Genomic DNA, 20,076 nt, shown 5'->3' with positions numbered 1-20,076 from the left:
CGGAAGGAGGGAGCTGCGGCCGGGGTCCCGAGTCCGCGGATCGCGGCAGGGCTCCGGGACCCGAAGAGGAGGTAAGGCCTCGGGCGCCACCGTGGCGCCTGAGACCGCAACAGCCTTCATGCATTTTTACATGATTTATAGATACTCCTCCATAGTAATGGATGCTCCAATACTATAAAAACTTCATTTTAAGACATGGCTCCAGGGCATGAAGAAAATTTAAACTAGTGAGGACAAAAGGCATGTTTACATGTTTCTGTCTTGATATTTTGTTTGGCAGAAAGATAAAAAGAAACAATGGCATAATGACAGATGATATATCATGCTTACCTTTTTAAAATGGTGAAACACGTGTGCTCTGTTGTGAAGCTGGTAAACAGAAAATTAAGAACTTCTCTGTTTTGGAGCACTCTTTATCAGCAATGATAGCTCTAGAATAGATTTGTCTTTAACATAACTATTAGATCTTGCTCACACATAGTAAGATGATCTGGAAATCAAAAATATATAATTTCACTCATCTCAAGAGGCCATGTGGAGGGAATCCAAAGGTTCATTTAACATTTCTCTACAGTATCTGATCAACGATGGATATAATGGGCCATCTTTACTGACATCTAAATATTTTTCCTTCTTAAATTTGTTCCACCCTGATTTGAACTGGGCAAGTTTCAAAAGTGCCCATCATGTTTCGAAATCTTCAGTTACCTCCTCCCCACAGATTTTGCACCTGAACTCAAAGGGAAAGCACATATGTACTTACCCGATAAAGATTGCCTAGGGAAAAAGTCCCCGCAGAGATTTGTACATGCTCTTTCTACAAATATTTTTCTCTGAAAAACAATGTATATAGTTTAAAAAATACAAAACTATAAAACTGTTGCCTCCCCCAGCCTAATCCCCACCATGGGAATGCCTCCATGAAAATACAGATAAAAATATACAACTTGTGGAACAAGACACCTATTTTTAGCAACATTCAAAGAGAATGGGCATTTTTCAAAAAGCCCTTTTACCAGAGTAAATAACTAAATGGTTTTTGAAAATTGCTCTCTCTGTGTGTTTGTGTCAATTGATAGACTGTTCTAGATTCACCATTTATTATGGAAAATAATATCAAATATTTCTCACTTTTGTTGAGAAATTCAGTCTTGCATAAGAAGAAAGTTCCAGAAGTTAAACTAAATGCTAGGAGAGATTCTGGCACACATCAGATTCTTCTCAACCAGTGACTGTGATTAAAACATTTTGGAGCCCTGTTTCAATGAAAGGTATTGTAGAAATTCAGATTACAAAGTAACATGAATACTTAAAGTCAACAAAAAATGTGCTTAATGTGTTCAGTCTTCTTTTGAGCATCTTAGACAACTACTTTTGATTTCAGTCTTGACATGTGCATGTATCCAGTGATTTGACTGGTATATACATTTTTAGAAATCATCTGCTTCAGTGATAAAATGTACAATTTATTATTGATGTTGATGTACTGAATTAAAATATGACAATTAAAAAAGATGATTGGCTACTATTTCCATTTGTTATTATTTATTTATTTAAAAGTATTTATATCCCACGCCCTCCAGTGTTTGGGGAAGGTCACAAAGAACATACATAATAAAAATAAATCAAAGTATAAAAACAAATTAAAATAACACACCAAAATTCATTCATGAACATCAAAATAAAAGATAAACAAATCACTGGAATACAGTTAAAACTAATTTCGGGAAGTAGATAAGTCACAGAGATCTGGAAAGGCTAATTTGAAGAAATGATGTTTCAGTGCCTTTTTTAATTCTTTGTTACTGGAAACTAATCTAAGGCAGGGAGGTAAGGTGTTCCATAAAATTGGGCCTGCAATTGAAAAAGTGCATTCTCGTGTCATATTCAACCTGGTTGATTTTGGTGATGGAATTTATAACAGTAATTGATTTTTTTTTAATCTTAGGATTCTGCAGGGGGTGTATAGTAGGGATGTGAATCGTTTTCCATATCGTCTTAACGATAGAAATCGTGTGGCAGGGCAAGAAAATCGTCTTAGGCACGATTTTTTAGTTAAAAAATCGTTAAAAATCGTTTTTTCCGATTAGTGCGCACTAACTCGAGTTAGTGCGCACTAACGGGAGTTAGTGCGCACTAACTGGGAGTTAGTGCGCACTAACTGAAAATGATACAATTTGACACTTTTCAGGTCAGTTAAGGTCAGTTTAGGAATGAATATGTATTCCTATTGGCTGCCCTCTTATTTATTCATGTTACCAAGTTTCCTACTGACAGTATATGGGGGATGGGAAATGGAAACAGTTGGTAGCTTGACAAAACAAGTAATGTGATCAGTCAATGTGACTAGAACTTGTGCCCTAACCCTGATACCAGGGGTATTGTGATCTTCCTGCACACAGTGCCCTATCCCTATTAATACCAGGAGTGTTGTGATCTTCCTGCACACAGTGCCCTATCCCTAATACCAGGGGTGTTGTGATCTTCCTGCACACAGTGCCCTATTCCTGATACTGGGGGTGTTGTGATCTTCCTGCACACAGTGCCCTATTCCTGATACCGGGGGTGTTGTGATCTTCTTGCACACATCCCGATATCAGGGATAGGGCACTGCATGCAGGAAGATCACAACACTCCTGGTATTAATAGCGATAGGGCACTGCATGCAGGAAGATCACAACACTCCTGGTATTAATAGGGATAGGGCACTGCATGCAGGAAGATCACAACACCCCTGGTATCAGGGATAGGGCACTGTGTGCAGGAAGATCACAATACCCCGGAGGAGTGAGGGTCAGGCAGCTCCCCCCTGTCTGTGAAGCCAGCCTCTCACTAGTAATGCAGGGAGGGAGCTGTCTCAGACTTCACCATCCTCCCCCCCCCCCTTACCCACACACCATTCACTAGCTGGGACATGGGGGAAGTCAGGAGTGAGGGTCAGGCAGCTCCCCCCTGTCTGTGAAGCCAGCCTCTCACTAGTAATGCAGGGAGGGAGCTGTCTCAGACTTCACAATCCACCCCCCCCCCCTCACCCACACACCATTCACTAGCTGGGACATGGGGGAAGTCAGGAGTGAGGGACAGGCAGCTCCCCCCTGTCTGTGAAGCCAGCCTCTCACTAGTAATGCAGGGAGGGAGCTGTCTCAGACTTCACCATCCTCCCCCCCCCCCTCACCCACACACCATTCACTAGCTGGGACATGGGGGAAGTCAGGAGTGAGGGTCAGGCAGCTCCCCCCTGTCTGCGAAGCCAGCCTCTCACTAGTAATGCAGGGAGGGAGCTGTCTCAGACTTCACCATCCTCCCCCCCCCCTCACCCACACACCATTCACTAGCTGGGACATGGGGGAAGTCAGGAGTGAGGGTCAGGCAGCTCCCCCCTGTCTGTGAAGCCAGCCTCTCACTAGTAATGCAGGGAGGGAGCTGTCTCAGACTGGTATCAGGGTTAGGGCACTGTGTGCAGGAAGATCACAACACTCCTGGTATTAATAGGGATAGGGCACTGTAAGAGATGACTGTAGTAGATTGAATAAAGATCTGATGTTTCTGCTCTCCTCACACCAAACAAAAACAACACACAAGCAGAGAAGCCCTTCTTACAAAGCTGAGCTAGTGAGTTAAGTAGGAGGAAAAGTAAACATACTGGTGCCAGTGTGGCTACTTAAAAAATACACTTACCAACAATCAATTACATATATTTGAACTGTGTACAGTTCCAGCCAGGACCACCTTTCTAAAATGCACAGTGATTGGCAAATTCAACATGCACTAGCATTTCAGGTGCCTGCTAACAAAAATAATAAACAAACAAGTTCTAGTCACGTGAGTGCTGATCATTACATTACTTTTTTTGTCAAGCTTCCAACTGTTTCCATTTCACATCCCCCCAACCATATTGGTAACATCAATAGGTAAGAGCACAGCCAGCCAATAGGAATACATACATACATATTCATTCCTAAGTGACCTTTACTGACCTGGGAAGTGTGAACACTTTGTTTCATTTTCTGTTGGTGTTCGTTAGTTTCCAGTTCCATTTCCCATCCCCCCAACCATCACCTCAGTGGTAACCTTGGTAATATCAATAGATAAGAGGGCAGCCAGCCAATAGGAACACATATTCATTCCTAACTGACCTTCAGTGACCTGGAAAGTGTTTATTTGTATCATTTTCAGTTAGTGCGCACTAAATCAAGTTAGTGCGCACTAACTCCCCGTTAGTGCGCACTAACTCGAGTTAGTGCGCACTAACACGATTTAACGATTTTTAACGATAAATCGTTAGAATTTCTATTGTATCGTGTTCTATAACGATTTAAGACGATATAAACATTATCGGACGATAATTTTAATCGTTGAAAAACGATTCACATCCCTAGTGTATAGATGTAAAGTAGGTGATAGCCATGAATTGGATTATTATGAACAAGATTGTGTATTATTGTTCAGGTTTTGTATTGAATTCTCCATTTGATAGGGAGCCAGTGCAGGTGAAAAAGGACTGGGGATATGTAATCATGTAGCTTACAATTGGAAAGAAATCATGCTGCAGCATTTTGAACGAGTTGGAGAGAACGTAAAGCAATTTGAGGCAGCCCTAACTAGAAAGAGTTGCTGTAGTTCAGGTCAGTTAGAATCAGGGATTGAAATATGAGATGAGTCAAGAAATGGTTTGATATGTTTGAGCAAGGAGTTTATGGAAAGAGGATTTAGTGATGGAGTTAATATGATTGGATAGGTTTAATTTTGGATCTAAGATGATGTCAAGATTAGATTATGGACTTGATCAGTGATTTTAATGGGTGTGTTGTATGCAAAGTAGCTCATTACCATTTTCATGATAAGTGGGATAAAATAACGCAAGGTATTGAAAATATTATATATTATTACTCTGTTAAGGCATTTACCATGTGACAAATGCCTAATGCAGCTTAGTAAATATATCTTTAAATGTGATATATAATTGTGCATGCACTGATTTTGAATATATTTCTTATAATATATCTTGTGGTTTTATTTTATTTCATTGTATTTCATTCTGCTCCGGCCTGAACTTGCCATCCCTAGGAGAACCTTTAGTTGTGTTTGTACTTTACACATCCCCATTTCAAATCACACAGCTGAGAGATGGAATTATTTTTATGGCCTTTTCTCATAGGTGGAAAATTACATTTATATTACCCAAAAGCCTTTTCTTACTAAAACCAGTCATACAGATTCCTAAAAGGCAGCTCTCAATTTACATAATCCCAGCTCAAAGGTTCTGGAATCAGTTCCCATCAAGTGTAAGTAACAATTTCAATTAATTAGTTGCACAAGTATCATTCAAACTGCATAAACACCAGAGATTGGCCATAAATATCCATTTACCTCATGTCTGAACCTTTTAACACTGTAGAACAATTTTAAAGTACAGCAGTGAAATTTTAAACAGCAAGGTCTGTCAGTTTACTTTTCCATTAAGTTCAATGGACCAGAAAAAAGGGATTCCTGACAGGACTAAAATACCGGTACACTTTAACAGGATGAAAATAGTATTGAAACCTTTCCAATAAATGGTCATTCAGCCACCTAGGATTGTAGGCTCCAAATTACAGAAGGCTTTATAAAGTCTTAAAATGGCTGCTGTACCTGTCTCCTCACAATGTGACTGTAGCTGCTGTGTACATGCTCTCTCTTAGCTCATATCAACTCTGAGGTCAATATTCAAAACGAGTCCAGCGCTATTTAGCCAGATAAGCGGGACTTATGTGCTGAATAGCAGCCGCTGAATATGTGCCCATATTCAGCGGCTGGCACTTAGCCAAACAAGTCCCTTATACGGCTAAAACGTTAGCCTCATAAGTTGTGGGTGGGTAGTGGACGGAACGGGATGGAACGAGTCAGCTGTACAACTTATGCAGCTAACTTCCTATATTTGGACTTAGCCATATAACAGCAACACAGAGCAGGTCTAACCTTAGCTGGTTAGAATTATCCGGCTAAGCGATAGGTTGCCGGGGGGGGGGGGGGGGGGGGGGGCGCGGAGTCGGGGCGGCGAGGAGGCTGTCGCGGCGGTAACTTCGCTGGCGGTGATAAGGTAAGACCCGTTATCGCCACCAGTAGCGCGCCCAATAGCACCACCTTTCACAGTGGCGCTATTGGTTGCGAAAGCCGGCAGCGATAACACCGCAGTGGTGCGATCGCTGCCGGCTTTGCTTTCGCAGTCTCGTCCCCCCCCCCCCCCCCCCCCCCCCCCGTTACCGCAGGGATTCACCATTCTCTGCGAGAACGGAAAATCCCGGTCTAAATTACTTAACCAGCCACTTTTGAATATTAACATTGTAACCCTTTCACTTCTGCACAATAAGCTGGTGTTACCGTGATCTACAGCACTGTTATTTATTGTACCTCAACCGGGTTTCCAAGCCCCAGGAGTTCCAAAGCAGGTCGTCTTTTGCCTCCCATTTATTTTTAACTTTTTTTCATTTTCTCTTTCCTGGTGCTGTCCTCCTGGTACAACACGCTGTTACTCTCTGGTTTCCCCCTGCCAGCCAGCATGATCCCTATGCTGTCAGCTGCATATCTGGGACTTCCTACCATTACCATTGCCCTCACCTATCCCTCCCCAAACATTTTTGCTGCCACTAAACTATTTTGTCACTGGTAGCACAACTCGAGCCTCCATTGTGGCTCGCTGCCCAGTATTTCTAGGTTTCAGCAATCATGTCCTGAGAGGCTCCTCTCACTGCTGCTCCTGCATTCACTGCCCAAACTCTTTTTCACAGCCTCAGGCCTTCTCTTGTAACTCGGCACCACCATCGCTACACTTCCAAATTCACAGTGATCATGGCCCAGATTGTCCTGGCTCTCCTCCCCAATGTTGCATGCTCCAGTTGATTTGGCTGGTGGCAGTGAACTCCTGATCTCAGCTGAGCTCCAGACTACCTCCTTTCTCTTTTATCCCACATAACAAAACAAACAGGAGGGCCGATGTAAGAAAACCTGTGCTAAAATTGTAGTGCAATTTTTACTTAATGCATGAGCTAAAAACAGGGGTCCCCACGGAATGCAGTAAGCTAATGGGATCCAAATCAAACAAGAGTTTAGAAAGCACGCTAAATGAAAAATGTGCACTAAAATGTAAGTTAAATGGAAAAATCTGCACTATTACTAAAAAGTGCTTTAAAACAGGATGAAGTGCTTAAAGTCATAAGGAATATGACCAAAATGGCCTTGCATGTGAGATTGGCACTGAACATCCCTGACTTGGACATACTCTTGAATGCAAATCAATTTTGGTCACACTCCTTCCAACTTCAAGTGCTCCATATGCCTTGTTTAATGCACTTAAGTGGATTTTCATGATATCTCCTTGGCCTGAGCTGGAGTAAAAGTTAACTCACATGATACAGAAGGGGGTTGATAGCTTTTTGTTTTATTGATTTGTTGAGGATTATGAATTGTTAGGATTGTTTTGTTTGCTGTATTTTCATAATGCATCTTATTGAGATTTTTATAGCATGTTTTGAGTACTGTTTAGTAGAAAGGTGTGTAATAAATCCAAAGAAGATAAGTCTAAAGAAAATATACTCTCACCATTTCTTGAAGGATATGTTCTAGCTTTACTTAGCAGACCTTCTTCTTAGAATACTCAACCATGAGCCAAACAAACAAAATTTCCTGCCATCGACACCATCCATGCAGCCATATGTCTGTCTCTAGGATATGCTGTCCTTTGCTATGTTTGCTTTCCCGTTGACTGGACTAGATGAAAATACCACTTGTGCATTTACTTCTTTTACCTATTCTCCAAGTGTTATGTCATTTTTAATCTGCCCAGAGATGTACCAGGCAGTATCACTGGTGCCCAGATAGATGAACTGCGTGAGATGGTGGTCAGAAGGCCTGATGAGTTTTGGCAACCTTTCTATTATGTTTCAATTTAGTTTCCTGGGAAGCAGTACACCTTCCCAAACAATTGATATGGTTGGTAAATGGACCTTTCTGTTCTATGTGGAAGGTAGGAACCAATAACAATCTTCCTTCTCTTGGTTGTGGCCTCTGGAGTGCTCTGCTTTCCCTCTATGGTATTATGAATGGGTGATCCTCCTTCCATGATCCTAGGGCCACACATTCAGTTATAGGGATGTGAATCGTTTTAGGACGATTAAAATTATCGTCCGATAATTTTAATATCGTCTTAAACCGTTATGGAACACAATACAATAGAGATTCTAACGATTTATCGTTATAAATCGTTAGAATCGTGAGCCGGCACACTAAAACCCCCTAAAACCCACCCCCGACCCTTTAAATTAAATCCCCCACCCTCCCGAACCCCCCCAAATGACTTAAATAACCTGGGGGTCCAGCGGCGGTCCGGAACGGCAGCGGTCCGGAACGGGCTCCTGCTACTGATCTTGTTGTCTTCAGCCGGCGCCATTTTCCAAAATGGCGCCGAAAAATGGCGGCGGCCATAGACGAACACGATTGGACGGCAGGAGGTCCTTCCGGACCCCCGCTGGACTTTTGGCAAGTCTTGTGGGGGTCAGGAGGCCCCCCCAAGCTGGCCAAAAGTTCCTGGAGGTCCAGCGGGGGTCAGGGAGCGATTTCCCGCCGCGAATCGTTTTCCGTACGGAAAATGGCGCCAGCAGGAGATCGACTGCAGGAGGTCATTCAGCGAGGGTTCCGGCGCCTCGCTGAACGACCTCCTGCAGTCGATTTCCTGCCGGCGCCATTTTCCGTACGGAAAACGATTCACGGCGGGAAATCGCTCCCTGACCCCCGCTGGACCTCCAGGAACTTTTGGCCAGCTTGGGGGGGGCCTCCTGACCCCCACAAGACTTGCCAAAAGTCCAGCGGGGGTCCGGAAGGACCTCCTGCCGTCCAATCGTGTTCGTCTATGGCCGCCGCCATTTTTCGGCGCCATTTTGGAAAATGGCGCCGGCTGAAGACAACAAGATTCAGTAGCAGGAGCCTGTTCCAGACCGCCGCTGGACCCCCAGGTTATTTAAGTCATTGGGGGTGGGGGATTTAATTTAAAGGGTCAGGGGTGGGTTTTAGGGGGTTTTAATGTGCCGGTTTTGCGATTTTACGATTTTTCGATTTTTCACGATTTTTCACGATTTTTCACGATATTTTACCCACCCAAACGGCAACAATACGATTCCCTCCCCCTCCCAGCCGAAATCGATCGTTAAGACGATCGAGGACACGATTCACATCTCTATTCAGTTACACAACTGAACTGATGGGGACTCAGTAGTAGTGTGTACTGTCTGCTGCTAAATGTAGCTGTTTTTCAGTTTCCATGTACCTAAGAAGCAATGTCTTCCTTCTCCTTTCTCATCCTCTCTAGTTGGCTTTTCACCATGAACATTTAGGTCATCAACCCTCATCCTGCCAGATGCTTTTCAGTCTGGCTACATTTTTCTAAAGCTTTGCTACCTGTTCCATGAGGGTATTCCATAACTGACAACTCTGACAATGGATGCTATCATATGTGTTGACTCTCATTAACTAAAATATATATGCCACAATCCCAGCAAATTGTGATCATAACCTAGGTACCTAATTGTGTGTTTGCAGCCATAGATGAACAGCTTCAACAGAGTTCTTAAAGGTACTGGCATATAAAGAGTCAACATTGCTATGGCTTAGCAATAGAGTTTTCTAGCCATCATCCTTCCTTTGTGTTTGTAATTTGCAGCTGTTCCTTTGGCTGCTACAACCCTATTCTAAAGATTAAATCTGATAGTCAGCAATTTAGGGATTTCAACAACAAAAATGCCTCCCAAAAATAGACAGAAAAAGGTGAGTGGTGCCCCTCCATTTTCTACAGCCCTGCCATTTGCTGCCGTGTCACAAGAGGTCAGCCCTGCAAGTTTCTTATAGCAGCTTCCCTTTGTCAAGCCCTATTCTTTCACCTCTTGCAGCCGTGAAGAGTTTTCCACAAGGCACTCATAACAAATCCAAAGCACTCAAATTAATTTTTAACTAAACTTCCAGAAAAATGCATTCAGAATATACTCAGATTCTCAGAAATGAAATTAAAGTCAACTACACTTCCCTTGACAAACTCATTTTGCTGGCATGCAATCTGCTTGCTCCTGTGTCCATCATTCATCCTTTATCTGCACTTTGCAGAGGCTTTTGATGTCATGCCATGTTTAATTTCATTCCTGTTTGTCCAAAATCCAAGATTTTAAAATGTTTATATAATGTTTATGTTTGATGTATTGTGATGCTGACCTTTATCAAAGGTGCCTTGTCTTTAATTCAGCCCAGCGATCTCATGCTGTAGCCATTACGTTCTTGTCTGAAATCACAAGTCACGTGAAATCTTTAGTTATACAAATAAATGGATACCTGCAATCTGTTTTATATCGTTTAAAGGTAGTCCTTTAAACTTAAGCACAAATTCATCTTTCAATTGAACAACAAATATTTACTTTTTGAAACTTAACTCTTGAAATGTTGCCAAGATAATCAAAATAAGGTGGTCCTGGTAAATTCTTCCATAAATGAAATGGACAAATCAGGACTCAAAGTGCAGTTGTGCAATCCATGGACTGCAATGAGTACAAAGGTAAATGTTAGAAAATCAGGCTCAAAATGAAGACACTTCTCAGTTGCTGATGATGATTGCTGTATATTATATCACACCCTAAATTGATCAACCTTACCTTAAAAAAAAAATAATTTTATTTGTGCATCATTCAGTCTATGGCAAAGAAGACAATTACAGTAATTGGACATATAAGCTACACTAATTGGATACATGATCACTAAATTCTGTCATTCACTGTGTAGACTACCACTGTAGGGTCTGGTAAGTACTAATAAGTTTACTTATGGAAGTATATTATTCTGGGTAAAATGTATCTTTAATTTTGTTAAGCTTATTTGCATTAAGAGAAGAGAGGAGGTATAGACACATTGAAAACATATAAGATTAACAGGGATAAAATCCTTGGTAAATGGCTGGATTTCAGGTATTTCTCAAACTCATTATACTGAAGTGCAAAACTTATCCAGCATATTAGATATTCAAAATGTATATATAACAAGCCAAGCTGTTTCTCTTCCCAGTCACGGTTTTCCTTTTCCTGGTGTCAATTTGATTTTGACAGATGCAAGATAAATCGGAATGTATGGAGAAGACAATTTACCCAGGTCAAAAGCTTGGTTGAAAATGGCTCTAATCTGCCCAGCTGAAAAGTGAATGCAGCACGTTTACACAGCAAGCATGCTTTTAAAGAGGGGCATTTATTTTGGCAGATTTGGGTTTGAGGAGTGCTTACAATGCATTTTCAAATGAATGTGCGCTATTTTGCTCCCATCAGGCCACTTGCTCAAATAGCAGGTACAAAGTACATGCACGTTAACGCAAGCGCGTTGTACCTGTCAATTTTCCAAAATAAACTACTCAGGTAGTTTTTCTTTGAAAATCGCCTCCAATATATATATATAAGCTAAAATGTGTCTGTGCGCATTGCAAACAACGTGAGCTATTCAAAATGTCCCCCTAGCTTATTATGAATATATATAGCTGTCAGGGTACAATATATTTTGTGGATTAATAATACTTTCATAAGCATGATATCTTAAAATAATTTACTTTGTAAAGAAAGCAAATATAATCATCTACTTACATCCCCTTTGTTCCTTGTAACTCACTTAGCATTACCAGGGCTATGAAGTCTTGACAATGTCTATAGAATTCTATCCCCTATGTCAGTGATGGCGAACTTCAGTCCTCGAGGGCCAGAAACAGGCCAGGTTTTCAGGATATCTACAATGAATATGGTATGAGGTAGATATGCATACAATGGAGGCAGTGCATGCACATCTTTCTCATGTATATTCACTGCAGATATCCTGAAAACCTGGCCTATTTGTGGCACTCGAGGAGTGGCATTCGCCATCACTGCCTATGTCATAGTCAACAGCTACTATTTGAAAGTGCAGGGCTTATATCCAACATTATCCCATTGTTCATGGCATTCAGAAAATTTGTGGGGGAAGCAATTTTTAATTTAAAAAATGTGCTTTGAAGCGCTGTGCTTAAGGAAAATCCTGCACAATGTTTCCCTTAAAAAGTCAAGCTGGCAGCACACATTGGATATTCAGTACCCTCATATATTTGCACCTGCTCTAAAGTAGGTGCCAGGTGGGGACATGAAAAGTACATGCAAGGCTTTCTGAATGCAAGCCCTGTGTACACTTCCCCTCCCTAATCCTGTCCCTAATCCTCACCCTTTCATGATGCAGGTAAAAGTACCTGCACTGTTCACAGCATGGATCATTTTCTTCATAGTGAATGAGTCAGAAAATGTCAGTGGGGCTTTTTGTACAGGTAATCAACTATTTGCCTGCTTAAAGAGCTTTCAAAATTTTCCTTTTTATGGTTTAATGGTAGCTATGGAGTCATTTGGTGCCCCAGAGATTTAGATTTCCATTTAACAAATAGCTGCTGAATTCTATGGGTTTTTTTCCATTTGGCCTAAGTTGACTATGGATTTGAGGTACACCTCAGTGGCTCTAATTCATGTGGTCTTTTTTGCACATTGCCGCAGTCTCTGAGCTTTTCAGAGAATAGTACTTCGTCTCGGGGAAAATTTATAGGAAGTACCTCAACATACCTCCTATAAATTCAGGTTGATTCAGGCTAATCAGTGCACATTTCTCAGCCATGAAAGAAGTTGCATGAATAACTTACCTCTCATAGGTCATCCTCACAGCTTGTCTGTTGAGGTAAAGGTAATGACTGGTCTGTATAATTTGGGTACTAGATCAAGCCAGAGGATGGAAGGAGACATGACAGACACCAGTCAGTCCTCTGTCTCCAAATGTCTCAACTCCCATCTGGAGGCAATGCTTGCGTTCGTGCCTGATTATTAGTGTGACCCAGCTTTGCCTATCAAGTCATTAAACTGTTGCTCTATTTTTTAGCATAGTAGGGGGTGGGACATTTCTGGGGATCTTCCTTCATACTTATCCCCACCTTTTTGTAGGAAGGCTTAAGGGGACTATAAAAATGTCCCCCTAGCATGTGCTTTGGGTATTTGCTATCCCCCAGGAGGATGGAGGCTTTCTTTGTTTCATAGTAGAGGAGCCCAAGGAAGCAGCTTTGGAGTTTAGAGGATTTTTGGTTATTTTGAGACTTCTATTTGCACCTGTTTCTATGGAAGGGATTCCAGCTTGTATCTGGATGGACTGGATGTGGATTCTTTTCTTGCCTTTGGCAAAGCAGTAAAGCAAGAAGTGAAGAGATCTAGGATTATTTTACCTTCCAGCAGGAGTGGCTGGAATGGTCTTGAAGTTTTGAGAGATTAGTTTTAGGGACTTAGGGGATTTTTTTCCCCCACCTTTTCCCAGTTTTTGATGTTGAAGTTGCAATGGGGATATGCTACCCTAAAACAGGAAGGACTACTAGATACAAATGATGGAGCAAGTTGGTTAATATCTACAAGAAGGAGAGACATAGATACAAGGACTATAATATTTTTGACAATTATTTTACTCATATTATTTTTTATATTTACTATCCTGGCTTGGGTTTTTATTTACAAATTGAAGTAAAAATTAATTTTGAACAGCAATTTGGACTCATAGACTTTCTGTTAGTCTTGGACTTAGGATCAGTTAGAGAGAAAGAGAGTGTGGGGTGGCTTTTTTGTATGTGTTTTTATTATTCCTTGTCTTTTGGTCCCCTCCAGCATCACCCTTGGCACCAATTCAGAAGAGCTGTGAGATCAGGAGGGACTGTTAGTGACCATGGACCATGTTTGTGCCAATGGCCCAGGAAGTCAAGCTTCATTTTTAAAATGAAATGAATAAAAACAAACACAATTTATGTTATTTTCCTTTTGTTCCCTTTTGAAAATTCATTGCCACAATTTAGAAAATAAAACCATCTAACACCGGTCCTGGTCTGGGTCTTCCTCTCCTCCCCCATTAAACCCCCTTAACCGAAGCTTTTCTCCACCTCACAGGAACCTCCAACCTCCCCCCACCCCAGCCCTTACCGCATCACATGGGTTAACGCATTCAAGTGCTCTTGCCCCACCTGCTCTGGCGTTCCAAAATGGTCACGGGTCAACTTGAGACTGACGCTATTATGTTGTACAGCAGATTCAGGGGGTTCCTGAGAGACAGGGGAGGCCATTGGTTTTGGTGGAGGTTGGTTGATGGGGGAAGGCATCAGTTCCACTCCCAGCCCATTAGTTTTTGTTTTATTTTTTTAATTTGGCCACAATGGGTTATGGGCTGGGATGGAATGTTTTTCTTTTAATGGATTTGGTGACAGGATTCCTGATCTGACATTGTAAAGTGTCACGGTTCAATCAGTTTTTGAACTTGACTGGTAAGCAACCACACAAACAAACTGCCTGATCCACTAAGCATTTTTCCTATAGACACAGAATGGGAAAAAGCCTGAGTGAATCAGCCCCTACATTTCTTACTTATTGCAATTTAGGGAAGTGACTAAACCTGGATTTTTCTTTCTGCCTTTAGTATTTAATTGTTTAGTACTAGATGGCTCACTCTTAGGGTCATTCTTTAATGTGTGATGTGCCAGTATTGCAGCGGCATTATTAAAATTAGGGGAAGGGGAGGAATGTGGGCGGGGTTTGGGCAGAGTTATCTCCCGGCAGCACTGTAGGCGATAATGTTTTTCACATTATCACTGGCATCACTGCGGGAAATAACCGCACCTTTTCCCGTGGCACTATGGGAGCGAGTGTGCAGCCGGGTGCCCACTATCACCCCCCCGCCCCTTTTTTATCACCACACATCATTCTACTATAAATATAGCAGAATGATGAATCTAGGGTAAGCTTTTTCTTTTCTTTTCTTTTTTTTTTTTTAGTTCTGTTTCTTTGGCTGATACTTTTATGGGATTGATTTTAACTCATGTTAGCAAGTTTATGATTGTTTATAATTTAATGTAAACTCTCCCATGATATCTCCCCCCCTCTTTTAAATGCCTTTGTTAACATGTTTTATTTGTTCAATGTAAAGCGCCATGCCTGGCGCCTGTTTGCGTTACAATGTGAACCGATATGATATCCTGGATGAATGTCGGTATATAAAAATTTTAAATAAATAAATAAATAAATAAATGATAGTATAATTTTTTCTATATTACCATGATCTTGATATTGCTTTTATTTTAATTTATTTTTCATTTTGTTATTTCGTTCTATCATCATTGTTTATTTATTATAGGCTTTTACAAGAGAGCTCATACTAACTTACAGCACATTCAACTCTACATCAGCATTATACATAGCTCTGTGTATTTATGCATCAGGGTAGTAACTGAATAAGGCACATTAGGGGAAGGTAAAGAAAAGGGTATAAACCAAAAAGCATTTGCAGACGGAGAGGCATATTGATGTTATGACATCAGGGAAACATAGGGATATAAGATCTGAGTGGCCTAAGCACAGTTCTGCTGTATATTCACGTAGTCTTCTAAGATGATACGTAGGTAAGGGACAAGCTGTTTTCTAAATGACTGAGTCAAAGCAGTCTTTTAGATGACATCAATAGAAAGGGTGAGGTAATTTCTAGGTTGCATCTGAGTAAGGCACTGTATATTAAGCTAGAGACTGGGGAAAAATCACAGTAGTACAGCAATAGAATTTACTAGGGCTGTTTCTGCTGCATCTCAACCAGTTCTTTTATTAGGTGCTGTGTGTACTAGAGTACATCTTGAGAGGCAGGACATGCTATAGGTTCTGTTTCGAAGGCTGCTTCAAAGAACCTGAGGGTCATTTATCAAAATGCGTTAGGGCCCTAATACATGTGATAAAAAATTTGCATACACGAAATCTGTATGCAAATTTAAAATTAGTATTTGAGTGGGAGGAGTTTGGGTGGAATAAATGGAAATGAGGGTCAGTTAACGTGGTGTGCGATAAAATAACACACAGCAATGCAGGTTTAACACCGGAAATAACTACACCTTTTTTCTGTGCGTTGCTGGCCGAAATAGTATTTATTGCAAATGCTGGTTGGGAGCGGGGGAGAGGGAGAAAGAGAGAGAGCCTCTGTGGAAGATCACTTATAACTGAACTTTTTATACCACTGTGGAGGGGGGATTATGAACTTGGAGTAAGGTTTGTGTGGTAGGGTGGGTTTTGGGGGGCACTTTTACATGCACAGTCATACGTATGAACAGCACACTTACCTTTAGTGAAGATTTAAAGTGATTTGGAGGGATGAAAGATGAAAGAAGAGTAGATTTGAACCATGTTCTCTCTACCTAGCTTGTTGCTCTCTCTCTCTCTCTCTCTCTCTCTCTTGCCAGCAGCCTGAACCACCATTCATGATAAAAACCTTTTCAGCTGGTAACATGGCTGCGGTAGATTACTCAGTGTGCAATGTGAAAATAATATGCGGTGTGATAATGGTATTGTGCATTGTGGTAAATACCTATGCGATCCGGTATCAGGAAAATTAGCTTATTCACGCCCCTTTTTTTATCACGGGCACTATTTTCACTATATTATAACAAAATCATGAATCTAGGTCCATGTTTGTAGTTGTTTTCTGAAAGTTAGCAGGTTGGGATCTAGTCTGATATTAAGTGATAAAGAGTTCCACAGGGCTGTACTGTACATGATCGTCGGGGATATGAAGGATTTCGGTTTTGGATTGGTTGAGGCAGAGTGATAGTTGGGATAGCAAGTGGGTCAAGTTTGAACTGAGTTTGTTCCATCTGTCCATGGTGTATTCGATGGACTTGCTTATGGGGAGTAATATTTGTATGTCGTCTGCATATATGAAATAGGTGACGTTTGAATCTGAGAGGTATTTGCAGAGTGGGAGGAGGTATATGTTGAATAGGGTTGAGGATAGTGAAGATCCTTGAGGGACACCGTGTGTGAGTGGTACTTGAGTGGATTCAGATGTGTTTGTCTTAACGATGTAGGATCTGTTTGAGAGGTAGGATTTAAACCATTTGATTGTAGTGTCTCGTAGACCAATTTCTTTAAGTCTGGTGAGGAGTGTTGTGTGGTTGATGGTGTCAAATGCGGCTGATATATCAAAAAGTATCAGGAGGAATGATTGGCCTTTGTCGTGTCCTCTGAGGATGGTATCGGTGAGTGTGAGGAGGAGGGTTTCGGTGCTGAAAAATTTTCTGAATCCATGTTGTGTTGGCTGCAGTATGTCATGTGTGTCAAGGTGATCTGTAAGTTGGTTGTTGACTATTATTTCGATGATTTTTGCTAAGAATGGGAGGTTGGAGAATGGTCTGTAGTTTGCTGGATCAGCTTTGTCGAGTTGAGGTTTTTTGATGAATGGTTTGACGACGGCGTTTTTGAGTTTGTCCGGGAAGATTCCTTGCTCGAGTGATAGGTTGATGATGTAGGTTATTGGTTTGATGATAATCTTGCTGATTAGTTTAAGGGTTTTGATAGGGATGGGGTCTAAGGGGTGGGATGCGGGGTTGGTTTTTTTGATGATGGGTTCAATTTCAGTAGATGCGACAGGGGTGAATTGCGACCATGTGGGGTTGGGAGGGAGGATGTCAGTTGAGTTGGCGTGGATTGGGGGAATCTTGGCAATGATGTTGTTGACCTTGTCTTTGAAGAATTGTGCTAGTTTTTCGCTGGAGATGTTGCCGGAGTTTGGCGTTGTGTCATTCTGGATAGGGTTGATTAGGTCTTTGACGTAGGCGAAGAGGGTCCTCGGGTTGAATTGAAATTCATGAATTCTTGTTGCGTAGAAATTGCACTTTGCTGTGTTGAGATCAGCTGTATATTTGTGGAGTAGCGTTCTGTATTTGTCTTTCAGGTTTGATGTAGAGGTTCGTCTCCACAGTTTTTTGGTTTGTCTCAGTGTTCGCTTTGAGGTTTTCAGTTCTGGGGTGTACCATGGAGATTTTTGCTTTGTAGAGGATTTGATTTCCTTTCTTATCATGGGGCATAGTGTATTGGCTATATCAGCATTGATGGAGATCCAAGAGTTTGTAGCGGAGTTGGTGTCAGTTAGGTTGATTGTCCCTAGGGTTTCAGGTAATAGTTCAGCGAGGTCTTCACTGGAGCATGGTTTGGTGAATTCGATGTAATGGTTGTCCGTTTTCAGTGGGGTGGAATGGAGCTGTAGCTTGGCTTGGATGAGGCTGTGATCAGACCATGGGGTGGGGGTTACAGTGGGTGGTCCTGTTGTGGATATTTTGTTGTTGAGGAAGAGTAAATCAAGGGTGTGGCCAGATTTTTGTGTGGGAGTGTTGATGATCTGGGTGAAGCCAATGGCGGACATGGTGGATAGGAGTAGTTCACTGGTGGGAGATAGGGGGTGGGTGTCTACATGGAGATTGAAGTCTCCTAGAATGATGACAGTCTCTTGTAAATTGATGTGGGAGGTGATGGATTCAATCAGGGGGGAAAGGTCGTGCTGTAGGCAACCAGGGGGAGCGTAGAGGAGGAGTATTTGGAGGTTTTTTGATTTAAATAGGTTGGTCTCGAAGGGGGGTGGTAAGTTTAGAGAGTGGGAGGAAAATTTGAGTTTTTTGTGAGCTAGAAATAATAGGCCGCCTCCTTTTCTTTTGGTTCTGGGTATGGAAAATATGTTTTATGTGTTTCTGGGCAGTTGATTGAGTAGGACAGAGTCAGTGTGTTTCAGCCAGGATTCTGTTATACAGAAGATGTAGAATAGATGTAGAAATGCTTGGCTAGAGGTAGCAATGTGATGAAAAATCTCATAGTTTTGATGATTTACAGTTTTGTGTTATCGACCAATTACCTGCCCGTTGGTGTGACGGTGACTTAAATCACACACTGTTACAATTTGAACAGAGATGGATTTTCAAGTTACAGTCTGTCTCACCATCAGGACTAAATGCTGACCTGGATTATGGTGTTTTTTAGGCTCATGCTGTGCATCATTATGTCGTCACCAATACATGTTCTGATTGTTGCAGATATAGTGCCAGTGAGGTTTCCATTGAGCGGTATGTGAAGACTTCACTTCTTGTTTCAGTGGTTCCTTTTGAGATGCTCCTATGAGACTTTGGATCCTCGGGCAAATGGTATTCTCGGCATAAAGATAAGTACTGTTTCTATTATTATTGTCATGTCACTTGCTGAACTGTCTACTTTTTTATTTGTAGTCAACGGTCATAGTAGATTATTAAATTAAGTCTACCCCTGAGGAAGCTTTTCAGTGAAACACCAGCCATGTTGTTGGGTTTGCTAAGGATAACATGTCTGACTGTTGGTTTTGTTAAAAATAATACGTTACATTGCTTTGGATTTTATCTGCTTCTTGAAAAATAAAATAAATATTTTGTGAAGGTGGATGATTGATTAGTCCAGATGGTCTTAGCATTTTCTAGTGCATGACATGCCGTCAGGCTTGCTGATACCTTATTTCTATTTTTTTGCAAATTGATAAAAAAATTATTTTTCCTGACTGGATGTTGTTAAATTAATATTTGCAATCCCATTTGCTTTGTTATTGATTTACTCTACCTTGGGATTTGTTGACTATTTTCTTTTTGTTGTTTTTTTATAGCTATGCTAATGTCATAGTGCATTTCTAACAAACCTTTGGCCTCTTCCATTGTGAAGATATCTCACCTCTGACCAAATAATGAGCCTTCTCTCTGAGTTGAGCACCATATGCTGGCCTCACATAAGTCTTTAGTTGGGAGCTGACTTGCGAAGTATAGAAAGCACTAGGTCTTGTTAATCTCTAGGAAGCAGAATTGTGCAGCTGCAGGTGCCAGACCTACAGAGTGCATAGTCTACATGTTTCTCTTGTGTGGTGTTAGGTGAAGTGATACTAAGGACCCTACAAGAAATTACTTAGGGCCCCTTACTTGTGTCCTCACTCCAGTTAAAAGACACTCAATACAAAAAGCTTTTTAGGTCAGACACTTTAGCAAACAGGTATGTACAGATCTCCAACCCTGGGCAGTACAGAGGTGGAATCCAGGCTGTTGAAGGCAGCCTGGTCCCAAGCAACAGCAGACCTCATCACTGTGTGCTCCTGCCCAGTGGGCAATCTCGAGACTGCACATCTCCCTTACTCCTCCTCAGTTGTCAAACAGCAGATAACATGATGTTCCAGCAG

The 20,076-nt window shown here is 41.5% G+C and overlaps 1 protein-coding gene and 1 long non-coding RNA gene across 3 annotated transcripts in view; one reads left to right on the top strand and one right to left on the bottom strand.

Moving 5' to 3' along the window:
• Positions 1 to 10,229: 10,229 nt before the first annotated feature.
• Positions 10,230 to 20,076, bottom strand: part of LOC115095567 — a 52,923-nt gene continuing 43,076 nt past the window's right edge. Inside the window, exon 3 of the long non-coding RNA XR_003857818.1 lies at positions 10,230 to 10,300. This is a non-coding gene — a long non-coding RNA (uncharacterized LOC115095567). The remainder of the gene's footprint in view (positions 10,301 to 20,076) is intronic.
• LOC115095566 (mannose-binding protein-like) overlaps positions 10,538 to 20,076 on the top strand; it is a 36,376-nt gene continuing 26,837 nt past the window's right edge. The window contains exons 1-2 of one of the 2 annotated variants that reach the window (XM_029609468.1): positions 10,538 to 10,570; positions 18,923 to 19,047. The gene's annotated coding sequence lies outside the window, so the exon portion shown is untranslated. The other variant, XM_029609467.1, reaches the window with a different exon arrangement.

Source organism: Rhinatrema bivittatum, chromosome 7, assembly GCF_901001135.1.
Source record: "Rhinatrema bivittatum chromosome 7, aRhiBiv1.1, whole genome shotgun sequence".
Lineage (NCBI taxonomy): Eukaryota > Metazoa > Chordata > Amphibia > Gymnophiona > Rhinatrematidae > Rhinatrema > Rhinatrema bivittatum.
Note: the sequence above shows the minus strand (reverse complement) of the source record. Positions and strands in the feature narration are given on the sequence as shown.